Below are 16,630 nucleotides of genomic sequence, written 5' to 3'. Positions count from 1 at the left end.
TCTTGACCAATTGGAGTTTGGAGCATAGTTCTTCACTTGCCAAGTTATGGCAACTCCCTCCATCGATGATGACCTTGACGGACCGTCCATTGATGCCGGCCTTTGTGTGGAAGATATGGCATCTTTGATCTTCGTCTTGTTGATGTTGAAAAGTCAAGACCTTGAAGACAACAAGAGCGGGACTTGAGTCTTCGTCACAAAAGATGTGATCATCTTCTTCTTCATTGTTCACTTGTCGGTGCATGGCCACTTGCTCAAGAGCTTCCATTTCTCCTTCACTCATGGAGTCATAGGTGCCGTCGTCGTTGAGGATCATGGTGCGCTTGTTTGTGCGCTTGAAGAACTTGTGGCCTCGGCCTCCGCATGTGAAACATTTGATGGAACTTGTCTTGATGGTCTCATCGGTTGGAGTAGATGATGATGAAGCTTTCGGCTTGAAGTTGCTTGTAGTAGGAGGACGACTTGAGCTTGTCGAAGCTTTCTTGTAACTTGACTTGTCGCCATTGCTCGTGGTGGGAGTCGTCGAAGCTTGATTGTTGGAGAGGCCATAGGACTTGGATGAGAACTTGGCATACTTGAAGTCGTCTTGTACTTGCCATTCCGTTTGGTAGCTTGATGCACTAGCTCGATGAGGTTCGAGTATGGTTGGAAGTCGGCAATCTTCTTGATAGGGTGATTGAGTCCATTCAAGAAACGTGCCATAGTTTGCTCATCATCTTCTTTGACATTGGCTCGTATCATGGCAATCTCCATTTCCTTGTAGTACTCTTCAACGCTCTTGGTTCCTTGCTTGAGTTGTTGGAGTTTCTTGAAGAGGTCGCGGTTGTAGTAGTTTGGCACGAATCGTGCTCTCATGACATCCTTCATTTGTGCCCAAGTGGTGATGGGTGGTTCACCTCTTGCCGCATGTTTCTCAATGACTTGTTCCCACCAAATGAGGACGTAGTCTTGGAATTCGAGGGATGCCATTGCGATCTTCTTCTCTTCTTCGTAGTTGTGCAAGCGGAAGATTTTGTCAACCTTCAATGCCCATGATATGTACTCTTAGGGGTCATTGCTTCCGGTAAACTTGGGCATGGTGAACTTTAGCTTGCCATATCGTTGCTCTTCATTGTGTTGGGGTCAGGGATGATGACGCCCATGTCGTTGAGGATTGAAAATCTCATGTTGCTCTTGGCGAGGAGGGTTGTCTTCCTCATGTTGCTCTTGGTGAGGAGGGTTGTCTTCCTCGTGATGCTCTTGGCGAGGAGGTGGTCCATTGTCTTCTTGCTCTCGATGGACTTGACGTTCTTGTCTCGCTTGAGGAGAAACTTGTCTATCTTGACGAGGAGCTTGTCGATCTAGACGAGGGGCTTGACGATGCACACGTGCTTCGTAAATCCTTTCTTGAGCTTCGTCGCGAAGTGCTTCCTGATGTAGTCGAGCTTGTCGGCCTTGATTGGCTACAGCACGACTTGAGTCTTGAAGAGCACGTTGCGCCTCAAGTGCTTGAGCTTCACGTAGTTGTCGTTCTTGACGTTGCGCCTCGGCGTCTTGTGCATCTTGATGTTGTCGCGCTCGCTCCTCTTGTTCTTGTTGTCGTTGGCGTTGCCGTTCTTGTGCTTGTGTGAAAACAGCTTGGTTGTGACGATGTCGATGCTCTTGAGAGTCGGTGTCATGTAGAGGATTGCGGTTAGCTTGACGGTCTTGACGCGCGGCACGACGAAGAGTGTTCGATGTCGGTGTACTTGAACCGGAGATGGTGTCGTCGTAGTGTCGACTTGAGCGGCTCCGTCTTGATGAGGACGAAGTTGTAGAAGAGCGGACCATCATGGTTCGGATATCTTCTTTGAGGGAACTCATGGATGTGTCGAAGTAGTCTCTTGTACGTTGCTCAGATTGTCGAAGATCGATGGCAAGGTTGTCGATGCGATCGCCCAAAGCAAGTTGTTCTTGATGCAAAGCTCGGTGTGCACCAAATAGTTGAGTCTTGGTGATGTAGGATGACATGTCGTCGTCTTGCTCCAGGAAGAGTGGATTGGTAGAAGTACTTGGCCTATCCATCATTCCAAACAAAGATATGTGAGTGGGAGAAAGAGAAGAACCAATACCAAATGTACCTTGACCGATGTTGAAAATGGATCAAAGATCACTCCAATGTGTAGCAAGGAAATAGCACAATTGGTACCGTTTCTTGTCGGTTCTCACACCTACACAAGTAAAAGCTTATGGTGGAGCTTGGTCAGGATGGTGGCACAAAATTTGATGCAATTGTAAGTGAGACTCAATAATGTTGGAAAAGATTCACAAATTTGCAAATGCAACAAGTAGACCAATAGCAAGATATGGTACACGGAAACACACACGCAAATAGATAAGTGGGGTTGGGCAACCAAGGGTGAGCCAAAATGTGGAACCACCAAGATGCTCTTGTTGCACAACACTAGAGAGACGCTAGCACGATTGCACAATAGGCAGATACGAACTTGTGCACAACCTACTAAGAAAAAATGCAACGACTTCTATCCCAAGTATGCTATATGTATGATGTTTCTATGCTTTGATCCAAGATGATCGAGTATGACAATATTAATGTTCTATGATGCTATGGTTCTTGCTTATAAGCTCTTTGCTTATCGTTCCCTTTTGCTTAAAAGCTCGTTTGGCTCTTTGTTGTTTGAGCTCTTTTCTCATGCAATGCTTCACGAACCAAGATAGCAATTGTGTATGCGAAGACAACTTTTGTGACACAAGAGATGATACCAAGATATGAAACTCAATGATGGTATGTATGTTATGTGAAGTATGAACACTAATGTGCACAAGGCACGTTGCCGGCAATACTCAAAGGCTAGTCTCGATGGGTAAGCTACGCAAAAGTAAGGCCATGGGTTTATCAATGCAAATGCAAGAGAGTATGATGATATCGCTATACCAAGATGATATGAAGGTGAAGGTGATACCAATGTAGCCGTTCGTAGTAGTCCTTGGCGAAGATGAGCGGTGGTGATGTTGTTGCCGAACCGTACCTAGATAGCCGAAACACAATAGGATACGGAAACCACAACTCAAATTCTCAAAACAAAATGGGTCAAAATTGTCAGAGTTGGTAGCGGGAAAGGCTATGGTGGTGCTATGCGGAAATGGTGGTGGTATGCGGAAGTGTATGTGGGCTCCGGAACAAAATTGGACGAAAGTTAGGCGGTAAACGGAGTGGAGGATGGAGTTGATGCTGTCAGGGGCCGGATGTCCGGGCTGATGGCCGGATGTCCGGGCTGGTCGGGCCGGATGTCCGGGCTTGGGATCCGTGGATGAACACCGCGTGGAGAGGTCAAATCCGGGGCAAAATTCGGAAGATTTTGTGGATGGAAATTGGGGAAAAGATGGGGAAAAGCTAGATCTACCTGCAACACACGAAATCCGCGGATCAAATCCAACAAAACTTCATCACACCAACAAATCACAAAAATAAATTGGGGCTATTTTTGTGGGGCAATTTTCGGGTTAGGATGAAAAACAACAAAATCAAGCTAGAAAACAAAGAGAGGGAGCTCCGAAATCGTGATCAACGTGGCTCATGATACCAAGATGATATCATGAGACAAGCTGGCTCTGATCCAAGATGATGTAGGGTGGAACCCTAGATGGCCGATCTTTCACGAAAGGAGCGGATCCAAACTAAGAACATGAAGAACACGAGGGAAAACACGAGGGGAAGACACGAGAGAATCAGTCAAACCAACAAGAACAATCACACATGTGCTAGATCCTCAAAACACAAAGAGATACACGATCCAAATCCAACAAGGGACGATACATAGGTAACCGGTTCTTCTCCGAAAGGAGGTCTTGAAGGGGGCCACCCAAGAGAGGGTCTTGAATCCAACATGGATCGTCTCCGAAGAGGGACCGCAGTCTCTCTAGAGGAGGAGATCCGTATGGATGAGCAATGCTCTATCTCACATATGAGCTAAACCAATGCTAACACTAGAAAGATGGAGGAGAAAGAGTATATATAGTCTAGGGAGTCGAAGGGGTACACGGGCCTCGGCCCTTACTGTGCGAAGACAGAGGTGGCCGGATGTCCGGGGCTTCGGGAGAGGCCGGATGTCCGGGGCTTCAGGAGAGGCCGGATGTCCGGGCTGGAGGGCAAAACTTCTGGATGTTCTGTAGCGTGGCGCCGGATGTCCGGGCTTTTGGCCGGATTTCCGGGTTGGGGCCGGATGTCCGGGCTGGACGCCGGATGTCCAGGCCCTGTAGGCTTGGGCGTCTGGGCTGCTGCTGCTGTGGTTGCTCCAGGGGCCGGATGTCCGGGGACTTGGCCGGATGTCCGGGGCCTGGAAGGTGAACTTGCCCGTTTCCGTTGGTTCTCTTCATCCGTGAACTTGGCGGCTTGTCCGTCTTCGCGTGCATCCTCGGGAGGTTCCTCTTGACACCTAATCATGCATAGCATATCGGACTTAGGTAGTAGCCATGTCTCGAGTGGGTCATATGTGATATCACTAAGGAAGGAAGTCACCTTGTTCTCGAGAGCTCTAGCTCATGCTCGTGTCATAGGTCCTCTTGGCTCTTGATGAGACGATGGTAGGTCCATGGGGATGACCGTAGGATGCTCCGCATCATGGGGCTACGATGTTTATGTCGATAGGCTTCAGCGAGAAAAGCTCGAACCCAAAGCGGAAAATTGTGTCTTCATAGAATACCCAAACAAGACGATTGGGTATACCTTCTATCTCAGATCTGAGGGAAAAGTGTTTGTTGCTATGAATAGGCCCTTTCTCAAGAAAGAGTTTCTCTCGAAAGAATTGAGTGGGAGGAAGATAGAACTTGATGAGGTTGTTGAACCTTTACTTCAACCAGAGAGTAGCGCAGCACAGAAAGATGTTTCTGTGGCACCTACCTCAGTTGAAGAGAAAGATAATGATGATGATCATGGAGCTTCAGATCAAGTTACTGTCGAACCTCATAGGTTGACAAGGGTGTGTACAACTTCTGAATGGTAACCCTGTCTTAAAGGTCATGTTGTTGGACAACGACGAACCTATGAGCTATGAAGAAGCGATGGTGGGCCCGGATTCCAACAAATGGCTAGGAGCCATGAAATTCGAGATAGGATCCATGTATGAGAACAAAGTATGGACTTTGTTGGACTTGCCCAATGATCGGCAAGCCATTGAGAATAAATGGATCTTTAAGAATAAGACAGACGCCGATGGTAATGTCACCATTTATGAAGCTCGACTTGTCTCAAAGAAGTTTCCGACAAGTTCAAGGAGTTGACTGTGATGAGACTTTCTCAATCATAGCGATGCTAAAGTCTGTTAGAATTATGTTAGCAGTTGCTGCATTTTGATTTACGAAATCAGGCAGATGGATGTCAAAACAAAGTTTCCTTGACGGTTTCCGTGAGGAAAGGCTGTATGTGATACAACCAGAAGGTTTTGTCAATCCTAAGGATGCTAAAAGGTATGCAAACTCCAGCGATCCTTCTATGGACTGGAACAAGCATCTCGGAGTTGGAACATACGCTTTGATGAGGTAATCAAAGCTTTTAGGTTTATACAAAGTTTGCACGAAACTTGTATTTGCAAGAAAGTGAGTGGGAGCACTACAACATTTTGATAAATATATGTGGATGACATATTGTTGATCAGAAATGATGTAGAATTTCTGGAAAGCATAAAGGGTTGTTTGAATGGAGTTTTTCAAAGGAAGACCTGTGTAAAACTGCTTACATGTTGGGTATCAAGATCTATAGAGATAGATCAAGACACCTGATAAGACTTTGAAAGAGCAGATACCTTGACATGATCTTGAAGGAGTTCAAGATGGATCAGTCAAAGAAGGAGTTCTTGCCTGAGTTGTAAGGTGTGAAGTTAAGACTTGAAGCTCTACCACGACAGAAGAAAGAGAAAGGACGAAAGTAGTCCCCTATGCCTTCGCCATAGGCTCTATACGATATGCCATGCTGTGTACCGCGATGTGCCTTGCCACGTGTTTGGCAAGGGGGTATGAGAATGATCCAGGAGTGGATCATTGGACAGCGGTCAAAATTGTCCTTGGGAATAAGGCAATGTTTTCTCGATTATGGAGGTGATGAAGAGTTCGGCGTAAAGGGTTACGTCGATGCAAGCTTTAACACCTATCCGGATGACTCTGAGTAGCAAACTGGATACGTATAGTGGAGCAACCATTTGGAATAGCTCCAAGTGGAGCATAGTAGCAACATCTACAATATGAAATAGAGATTTGTGAAGAACACACGGATCTGAATGTTGCAGACCTGTTGAATAAAACCTCTCTCGTAAGCATAACATGATCAAACCCTAGAACTCATTGAGTGTTAATCACATGGCCATGTGAACTAGATTATTGACTCTAGTAAACTCTTGGGTGTTAGTCACATGGCGATGTGAACTGTGAGTGTTGATCACATGGCGATGTGAACTACATTATTGACTCTAGTGCAGGTGGGAGACTGTTGGAAATATGCCCTAGAGGCAATAATAAAATGGTTATTATTATATTTCCTTGTTCATGATAATTGTCTATTGTTCATGCTATAATTGTATTAACCGGAAACCGTAATACATGTGTGAATACATAGACCACAACATGTCCCTAGTAAGCCTCTAGTTGACTAGCTCGTTGATCAATAGATGGTCATGGTTTCCTGGCCATGGACATTGGATGTCGTTGATAACGGGATCACATCATTAGGAGAATGATGTGATGGACAAGACCCAATCCTAAGCATAGCACAAGATCGTGTAGTTCGTTTTGCTAGAGCTTTTCTAATGTCAAGTATCGTTTCCTTAGACCATGAGATTGTGCAACTCCCGGATACTGTAGGAATGCTTTGGGTGTATCAAACGTCACAACGTAACTGGGTGGCTATGAAGGTGCACTACAGGTATCTTCGAAAGTGTCTGCTGGGTTGGCGTGAATCGAGACTGGGATTTGTCACTCCGTATGACGGAGAGGTATCTCTGGGCCCACTCAGTAATGCATCATCATAATGAGCTCAATGTGACTAAGGAGTTAGTCACGGGATCATGCGTTACGGAATGAGTAAAGAGACTTGCCGGTAACGAGATTAAACGAGGTATGGGAATACCGACGATCGAATCTCGGGAAAGTAACATACCGATGGACAAAGGGAATTGCATACGGGATTGATTGAATCCCCGACATCGTGGCTCATCCGATGGGATCATCGTGGAACATGTGGGAGACAACATGGGTATCCAGATCCCGCTGTTGGTTATTGGCCGGAGAACGTCTCGGTCATGTCTGCAAGGTTCCCGAACCCGTAGGGTCTACACACTTATGGTTCGGTGACGCTAGAGTTGTTATGGGAAATAGTATGTGGTTACCGAAGGTTGTTCGGAGTCCTGCATGAGATCCCGGACGTGACGAGGAACTCCGGAATGTTCTGGAGGTGAAGATCGATATATTGGACGAAGGGTATTGGAGTCCGGAATTGTTCCGGGGGTACCGGGTGACGACCAGCGTGTCCAAAAGGGGTTTCGGAGGCCCCGGCAAGCGTTGGGGGGCCTTATGGGCCATGGGGAGGGGGCACATCAGCCCACTAGGGGGCTGTGCGCCCCTCCCACCCCATCTCACCTAACATGGTGAGGTGGGGGTGCCTCCTCTAGGGCAGCCACCCCTCCCGGCTTGGGGGGCAAGTTTCCTAGGGTGGGGGCGCCCATACCCATCTAGGGTTTCCCCTGTGGCCGCCGCCCCTCCCCTAGGGAACCCTAGGGCGCCTCCTCCACCCCCCTTCCCCCTATATATAGTGAGGGAGAGAGAGGGCAGCCGCACCCTTCCCCTGGCGCAGCCCTCTCCTCCTCCAACTCCTCCTCCTCCTCCTCCTTCGTAGTGCTTAGCGAAGCTCTGCCAGAGAACCACGAGCTCCATCGCCACCATGCCGTCGTGCTGCTGGAGTTCTCCCTCAACTTCTCCTCTCCCATTGCTGGATCAAGAAGGAGGAGACGTCCCCGGGCTGTACTTGTGTTGAACGCGGAGGCGCGCTCCATTCGGCGCTTGGATCGGATCTACCGCGATTTGAATCACCGCGAGTATGACTCCATCAATTGCGTTCTTGTAATGATTCCGCTTAGCGATCTTCAAGGGTATGAAGATGCACTCCCTCTATCTCGTTGCTAGTATCTCCTAGATTGATCTTGGTGACACGCAGGAAAATTTTGAATTATTACTACGTTCCCCAACAGGGCGCGCCCCCCACCCTCGTGGACAGGTGGAGGCCCCCCTGACGTGTATTCTTCTTCCAGTATTTTTTATTATTTCCAAAAATAACTTTCGTGGAGTTTCAGGACTTTTGGAGTTGTGCAGAATAGGTCTCTATTATTTGCTCCTTTTCCAGCCCAGAATTCCAGCTACCGGCATTCTCCCTCCTTATGTAAACCTTGTAAAATAAGAGAGAATAGACATAAGTATTGTGACATAATGTGTAATAACAGCCCATAATGCAATAAATATCGATATAAAAGCATGATGCAAAATGGACATATCAACTCCCCCAAGCTTAGACCTCGCTTGTCCTCAAGCGGAAGCCGATAACGATAAATATGTCCACATGTTTAGAGGTAGAGGTGTCGATAAAATAAAATACGTACACGAGGGCATCATGATCATTCTTATAACAGCAACTATATGGATATTGTCATATGATTTCTTATTCTCAAGTAATAATCTATTCACAATGCAAAGTATGAATCAGAGACTTCATTGAGAACTAACAAACTATAATCTCAGTCATTGAGGCAATTGCAATTTATCATAACATCAGAAAGAGTCTATGTCAGAGCTTTTTAGCAAGTCCACATACTCAACTATCATTTAGTCTTTCATAATTGCTACTTGTGGTTACGGGGTTTTAATCGGACACAGAGAAAGATAGGGGCTTATAGTTTCGCCTCCCAACCTTTTACCTCAAGGGTAATGTCAACAATAATAACTCATGCTAACCCACATCCACTTAGATATATATATCAGGATCTTTCCAACATACTGTGCTTGCCAAAGGATAAAATGTAAAAAGAAGGTGAAGATCGCCATGAATCTTGCATAAGGTAGAAGGGAATAATAAAAGATAGGCCCTTCGCAGAGGGAAGCAGAGGTTGCCATGCGCTTTCAGGGTTGGATGCACAAAATCTTAATGTGAAAGAACATCACTTTATATTGCCACTTGTGATATGAACCTTTATTATGCAGTCCGTCACTTTTATTTCTTCCACTTCACAAGATCATATAAAGCTTATTTCCTCCACACCAATCAATCATACATATTTAGAGAGCAATTTTTATTGCTTGCACCGATGACAACTTACTTGAAGTATCTTACTCAATCCATAGGTAGGTATGGTGGACTCTTATGGCAAAACTGGGTTTAAGGGTATTTGGAAGCACAAATAGTATCTCTACTTGGTGTAAAGAATTTGGCTAGCATCAGGGGTAAAGGCAAGCTCAACATGTTGGATGATCCATGACAATATACTTTATCTCAGATATAAGAAAACATAACCCATTACGTTGTCTTCCTTGTCCAACATCAACTCTTTAGCATGTCATATTTTAATGAGTGCTCCCAATCATAAAAGATGTCCAAGATAGTATATTTATATGTGAAACCTCTCTTTCTTTATTAATTCCTATTAATTGCAACGATGACCAAAGCTATGTTTGTCAACTCTCAACAATTTTTAATCATCATACTCTTCCTATGTGAAGTCATTACTCTCAATAAGATCAATATGATCTATTTTTATTATTATTTCTTTTTATTCTTTTCTCTTTTCTTTTATTCACTCAAGATCATAGCAAGATAATCAGACCCTTGACTCAACACTAATCTTTATTATATATAGCTCACGGACTCGATTACATAGAGGGATCATAAAGCAAAACTCAAAACTAGATCATACCAAAACTTTTATTCTACTAGATCAAGATACTACTAAAAGGATCGAACTAAGAAAAATAGTAAAGATAGGAGTGTGATGGTGATACGATACCGGGCATCTCCCCCAAGCTTGGCAGTTGCCAAGGGGAGTGCCCATACCCATGTGATTATGTCTCCTTTGCTGAAGAAGAAGAAGATGGTTTAGTTGACGGTGTAGTCTTCTTCCTTAATTTGTGCTTGAGGACAGAATTTTGATCTCTCAAGTCATCAATCTCCTGCTCCAGGCTTAATATCTTTTTGCATAATTCCTACTTGTTTTCCTGCAAGAGACGAAAAGGGATAAACTCGATCTTAAATTTATTTGCTCTATCAAGGAGGCTTGACTTTTTGAACTCCACATGCATGTCCCCAGGTTGAGGTAATGGGACTTCATCTTCATCTGAGCTCGTCTCCTCCTTTCTCTTGGGCTCATAGTCCTCTTCTTCTTTCGTAGTCCAACCACAATGCTCCACATCCCCATAGACCTTAGGATCTGCAAGGTAATCAGCCACATAGCTTTCCCCTTCCGAATCCTGGGACGACATGTTGCTCTAATCTGCAGCAGGACAGCTAGAAAGCAAGACAAGAGATATTTGCGTGATACGGAGGTCAAAACCTTCGGGAGAATATATAATGAATTTTTACCGACCAAAATATGTAACGTGCAAGAAAACGGAGTCCGGAGAGCACACGAGGTGCCCACGATGCAGGGGGCGCGCCCAGGGGGGTAGGGCGCGCCCTCCACCGTCGTGGAGGCCTCGTGTCCTTCCCGGACTGCTTCTTATTTTTATATTTTTCTAAATATTCCAAAATGGAGAAAAATAGCCATTAGAACTGTTTTGGAGTCGGTTTACTTACCGTACCACATACCTATTCCTTTTCGGAGTCTGAGACGTTCCGGAAAGTGTCCCTTATGTATTCCTCTGGGGTTACGGTTTCAATAACATTGGTTTCAACATTTATAGGATTACCTGAGATATAATGTTTGATTCTTTGACCGTTCACCACCTTCGGATTTGTGCCTTCGAAGTTGTTGATTTTTATGGCACCGGAACGATAGACCTCCTCGATAACGTAAGGACCTTCCCATTTAGAGAGAAGTTTTCCTGAAAAAATCTTAAACGAGAGTTGTATAGCAATACATAATCACCTATATTAAACTCACGCTTTTGTATCCTTTTGTCATGCCATCTTTTAACTTTTTTTAAACAACTTGGCATTCTCATAGGCTTGGGTTCTCCATTCATCAAGTGAGCTAATGTCAAATAACCTCTTCTCACCGGCAAGTTTGAAATCATAGTTGAGCTCTTTAATAGCCCAATATGCCTTATGTTCTAGTTCGAGAGGTAAGTGACATGCTTTTCCATAAACCATTTTATACGGAGACATACCCATAGGATTTTTATATGCAGTTCTATAGGCCCATAATGCATCATCAAGTTTCTTGGACCAATTCTTTCTAGATCTATTAACAGTCTTTTGCAAAATTAATTTGAGCTCTCTATTGCTCAATTCTACTTGACCACTAGACTGTGGGTGATAAGGAGATGCAATTCTATGATTAACATCATACTTAGCAAGCATTTTACGGAAAGCACCATGAATAAAATGTGAACCACCATCAGCCATTAAATATCTAGGGACTCCAAACCTCGGAAAAATAACTTCTTTAAGCATTTTAATAGAAGTATTATGATCAGCACTACTAGTTGGAATAGCTTCTACCCACTTAGTAACGTAATCAACAGCAACTAAAATATGCGTGTAACCATTAGAGGCAGGAAAAGGTCCCATATAATCAAAGCCCCAAACATCAAATGGTTCAATAACAAGTGAATAATTCATAGGTATTTCTTGACGTCTACCAATATTACCAATTCTTTGACATTCATCACAAGACAAACTTACGGGCATCCTTGAAGAGAGTAGGCCAATAAAAACCGGATTGCAATACCTTATGTGCAGTTCTGTCTCCAGCGTGGTGTCCTCCATAAGCCTCGGAGTGACACTTGCGTAGGATATGTTCCTGTTCATGCTCAGGTACACAACGTCTAATAACACCATCTACTCCTTCTTTATAAAGATGTGGGTCATCCCAAAAGTAATGTCTCAAATCATAGAAAACCTTTTTCTTTTGTTGTATGTGAAACTAGGTGGTATAAATTTAGCAACAATATAATTAGCATAATCAGCATACCATGGAGCAGTACGAGAAGCATTTATGGCATTTAGTTGTTCATCAGGAAAGCTATCATCAATAGGTAGTGGTTCATCAAGAACGTTTTCTAACCTGGACAAGTTGTCTGCAACGGGGTTCTCAGCTCCCTTTCTATCAACAATATGTAAATCAAATTCTTGTAGCAAGAGAACCCATCTAATAAGTCTAGGTTTAGCATCTTTCTTTTCCATAAGATAGTTAATAGCAGCATGATCAGTGTGAATAGTTACTTTAGAATCAACAATATAAGGTCTAAACTTATCACAAGCAAATACAACTGGTAAGAATTCTTTTTCAGTGGTATAATAATTTCTCTGAGCATTGTCTAGATTTTTACTAGCATATTGAATAACATTTAATTTCTTATCAACTCTTTGCCCTAGATCAGCACCTACAGCATAATCACTAGCATCACACATAATTTCAAAGGGTAAATTCCAATCAGGTGGCTGAACAATAGGTGCAGAGATCAACGCTTTCTTAAGTATTTCAAATGCTTCTACACAATCATCATCAAAGACAAATGGTATATCTTTTTGTAATAAATTATTCACAGGCCGGGAAATTTTTGAGAAGTCCTTAATGAACCTCCTATAAAAACCGGCATGACCAAGGAAACTTCTTATGCCTTTGATGTCCTTGGGACATGGCATCTTTTCAATAGCATCAACCTTGGCTTTATCAACTTCAATACCTCTTTCAGAAACTTTATGCCCCAAGACAATACCTTCATTAACCATAAAGTGGCACTTCTCCCAATTCAGGACAAGATTAGTTTCTTCACATCTCTGCAAAACTCGATCAAGGTTGCTCAAGCAATCATCAAAAGAGGATCCATAAACGGAGAAATCGTCCATGAAAACCTCACAAATCTTTTCACAAACGTCAGAGAATATAGCCATCATGCATCTTTGAAAGGTAGCAGGTGCATTACATAAACCAAAAGGCATACGTCTATAAGCAAAAGTACCAAAAGGGCAAGTAAAAGTGGTTTTTGATTGATCATCAGCTGACACAAGTATTTTAGAGAAACCAGAATAACCATCTAGAAAGCAAAAATGTGTATGTTTGGATAATCTTTCTAGCATTTGATTAATAAAAGGTAAGGGGTAATGATCCTTCTTAGTAGCCTTATTTAATTTGCGGAAATCAATTACCATCCTATAACCCGTAATAATTCTTTGCGGAATCAATTCATCTTTATCATTAGGAACGACAGTAATACCTCCCTTCTTAGGGACACAATGGACAGGACTTACCCACTGACTATCAGCAACGGGATAAATTATACCTGCCTCAAGGAGCTTTAGTATTTCTTTTCTTACCACTTCTTTCATCTTAGGATTCAGCCGTCGTTGGTGATCACGGACTGGTTTGGCATCTTTCTCCAAATTTATTTTGTGTTGACATAGAGTGGGACTAATGCCCTTAAGATCATCAAGAGTATATCCAATAGCAGCACGGTGCTTCTTCAGAGTTTTCAATAATATCTCTTCTTCATGCTCTGAAAGGTTAGCACTAATAATAACAGGATATATCTTCTTTTTATCAAGATAAGCATATTTAAGAGTATCAGGTAACGGTTTAAGCTCAGACACGGGATCACCCTTGGGTGGAGGAGGATCCCCTAGGATTTCAACAGGCAAATTGTGTTTCAGGATAGGTTCCTGTGTAAAGAACACTTCATCTATTTCCCTTCTTTCATTCATAAACATATCATTTTCATGGTCTAGCAAATATTGTTCTAAAGGATCACTAGGAGGTTCGGCAATAGAAGCAAGACCAATAATTTCATCCTTATTAGGCAATTCCTCTTCATGGTGTTGTCTACTAAATTTAGAGAAATTAAACTCATGAGACATATCACCCAAACCAATAGTAACAACATCCTTTTCGTAGTCTATCTTAGCATTAACAGTGTTCAAGAAGGGTCTACCAAATATAATGGGACAAAAGCTATCTTGTGGGGAACCAAGAACAAGAAAATCAGCAGGATATTTAGTTTTCCCACACAAGACTTCAACATCTCTAACAATTCCAATTGGCGATATAGTATCTCTATTGGCAAGTTTAATTGTGACATCAATTTCTTCTAACTCAGTAGGTGCAATGTCATGCCTAATTTCTTTGTATAAGTCATGAGGTATAGCACTAGCACCCATGTCACATAAGCCATGATAACAATGATCTCCTATTTTAACAGAAATAACAGGCATGCCTACCGCAGGTCTATGCTTATCTTTAGCACAAGGTTTGGCAATTCTAGCAGTTTCATCACGGAAATGAATAACATGCTCATCAATATTATCAGACAAGAGATCTTTAACAATAGCAATATTAGGTTCAACTATAACTTGCTCAGGAGGTGTATAGGTTCTAATATTGCTTTTACGAACCACAGTTGAAGCTTTAGCATGATCCTTTATTCTAACAGGGAAAGGTGGTTTCTCAACATAAGCAGTAGGAACAATAGGATCATTATAAGTGATAGTCTTTTCTTCAACTTTAATAGGTGCAGCTGCTTTTACTTCTATGGGAGGATGATATTTAAACCACTTCTCCTTAGGGAGATCAACATGAGCAGCAAAAGATTCACAGAAAGAAGCTACTATCTCAGAGTCAAGTCCATATTTAGTGCTAAATTTACGGAAAACATCGGTATCCATAAAAGATTTAACACAATCAAACTTAGGTGTCATACCTGACTCCTTACCTTCGTCGAGATCCCAATCTTCAGAGCTGCGTTTAATTCTTTCCAATAAGTTCCATTTGAATTCAATAGTCGTCATCATAAAGGAGCCAGCACAAGAAGTATCGAGCATGGTGCGATTGTTATCAGAAAGCCGAGCATAAAAACTTTGAATAAGTATTTCTCTTGGGATCTCATGATTGGGGCATGAATATAACATTGATTTAAGCCTCCCCCAAGCTTGAGCGATGCTTTCTCCTTCGCAAGGCCAAAAATTATATATATAATTGCGATCACGATGAACAAGATGCATAGGATAAAACTTCTGATGAAATTCCAATTTCAATCGTTTGTAGTTCCATGACCCCGTATCATCACATAGCCTATACCATGTCAATGCATCTCCCTTCAAAGATAAAGGGAAGACCTTCCTCTTAATAACATCATCGGGTATACCTGCAAGCTTAAATAATCCACAAACTTCATCCACATAGATTAGGTGCTCATCAGGATGCATTGTTCCATCTCCTGCAAAAGGATTAGCTAGCAGTTTTTCTAACATACCCGAAGGAATTTCAAAGTAGACATTTTCATTTTCAGTAGGTTCGGTAGGTTGAGGAGCAACTCTTTGCTCTACTGGTCGGGGTGAAGATACCCCGAACAAGCCCCTCACAGGATTACTTTCCATAGTAACAAGTGACAGTAAATTTCAGCACACTATATAAATTTTTCCTTACCAAATTCCACCTACCAAAGGCGCTTCACTCCCCGGCAAGGGCGCCAGAAAAGAGTCTTGATGACCCACAAGTATAGGGGATCTATCGTAGTCCTTTCGATAAGTAAGAGTGTCGAACCCAACGAGGAACAGAAGGAAATGATAAGCGGTTTTCAGCAAGGTATTCTCTGCAAGCACTGAAATTATAGGTAATAGATAGTTTTGTGATAGGATAATTTGTAACGAGCAACAAGTAACAAAAGTAAATAAAGTGCAGCAAGGTGTCCCAATCCTTTTTGTAGCAAAGGACAAGCCTGGACAAACTCTTATATGAAGGAAAGCGCTCCCGAGGACACATGGGAATTATCGTGAAGCTAGTTTTCATCACGTTCATATGATTCGCGTTCGGTACTTTGATAATTTGATATGTGGGTGGACCGGTGCTTGGGTGCTGCCCTTACTTGGACAAGCATCCCACTTATGATTAACCTCTATTGCAAGCATCCGCAACTACAACAAAAGTATTAAGGTAAACCTAACCATAGCATGAAACATATGGATCCAAATCAGCCCCTTACGAAGCAACGCATAAACTAGGGTTTAAGCTTCTGTCACTCTAGCAACCCATCATCTACTTATTACTTCCCAATGCCTTCCTGTAGGCCCAAATAATGGTGAAGTGTTATGTAGTCGACGTTCACATAAGACCACTAGAGGATAGACAACATACATCTCATCAAAATATCAAACGAATACCAAATTCACATGACTACTAATAGCAAGACTTCTCCCATGTCCTCAGGAACAAACGTAACTACTCACAAAGCATATTCATGTTCATAATCAGAGGGGTATTAATATGCATAAAGGATCTGAACATATGATCTTCCACCAAATAAACCAACTAGCATCAACTACAAGGAGTAATCAACACTACTAGCAACCTACAGGTACCAATCCCAGACTTAGAGACAAGAATTGGATACAAGAGATGAACTAGGGTTTGAGAGGAGATGGTGCTGGTGAAGATGTTGATGGAGATTGCCCTCTCCCGATGAGAGGAGC

Source organism: Aegilops tauschii, chromosome 5 (genome assembly GCF_002575655.3).
Source record: "Aegilops tauschii subsp. strangulata cultivar AL8/78 chromosome 5, Aet v6.0, whole genome shotgun sequence".
Classification (NCBI taxonomy): Eukaryota; Viridiplantae; Streptophyta; class Magnoliopsida; order Poales; family Poaceae; genus Aegilops; species Aegilops tauschii.
Note: the sequence above shows the minus strand (reverse complement) of the source record.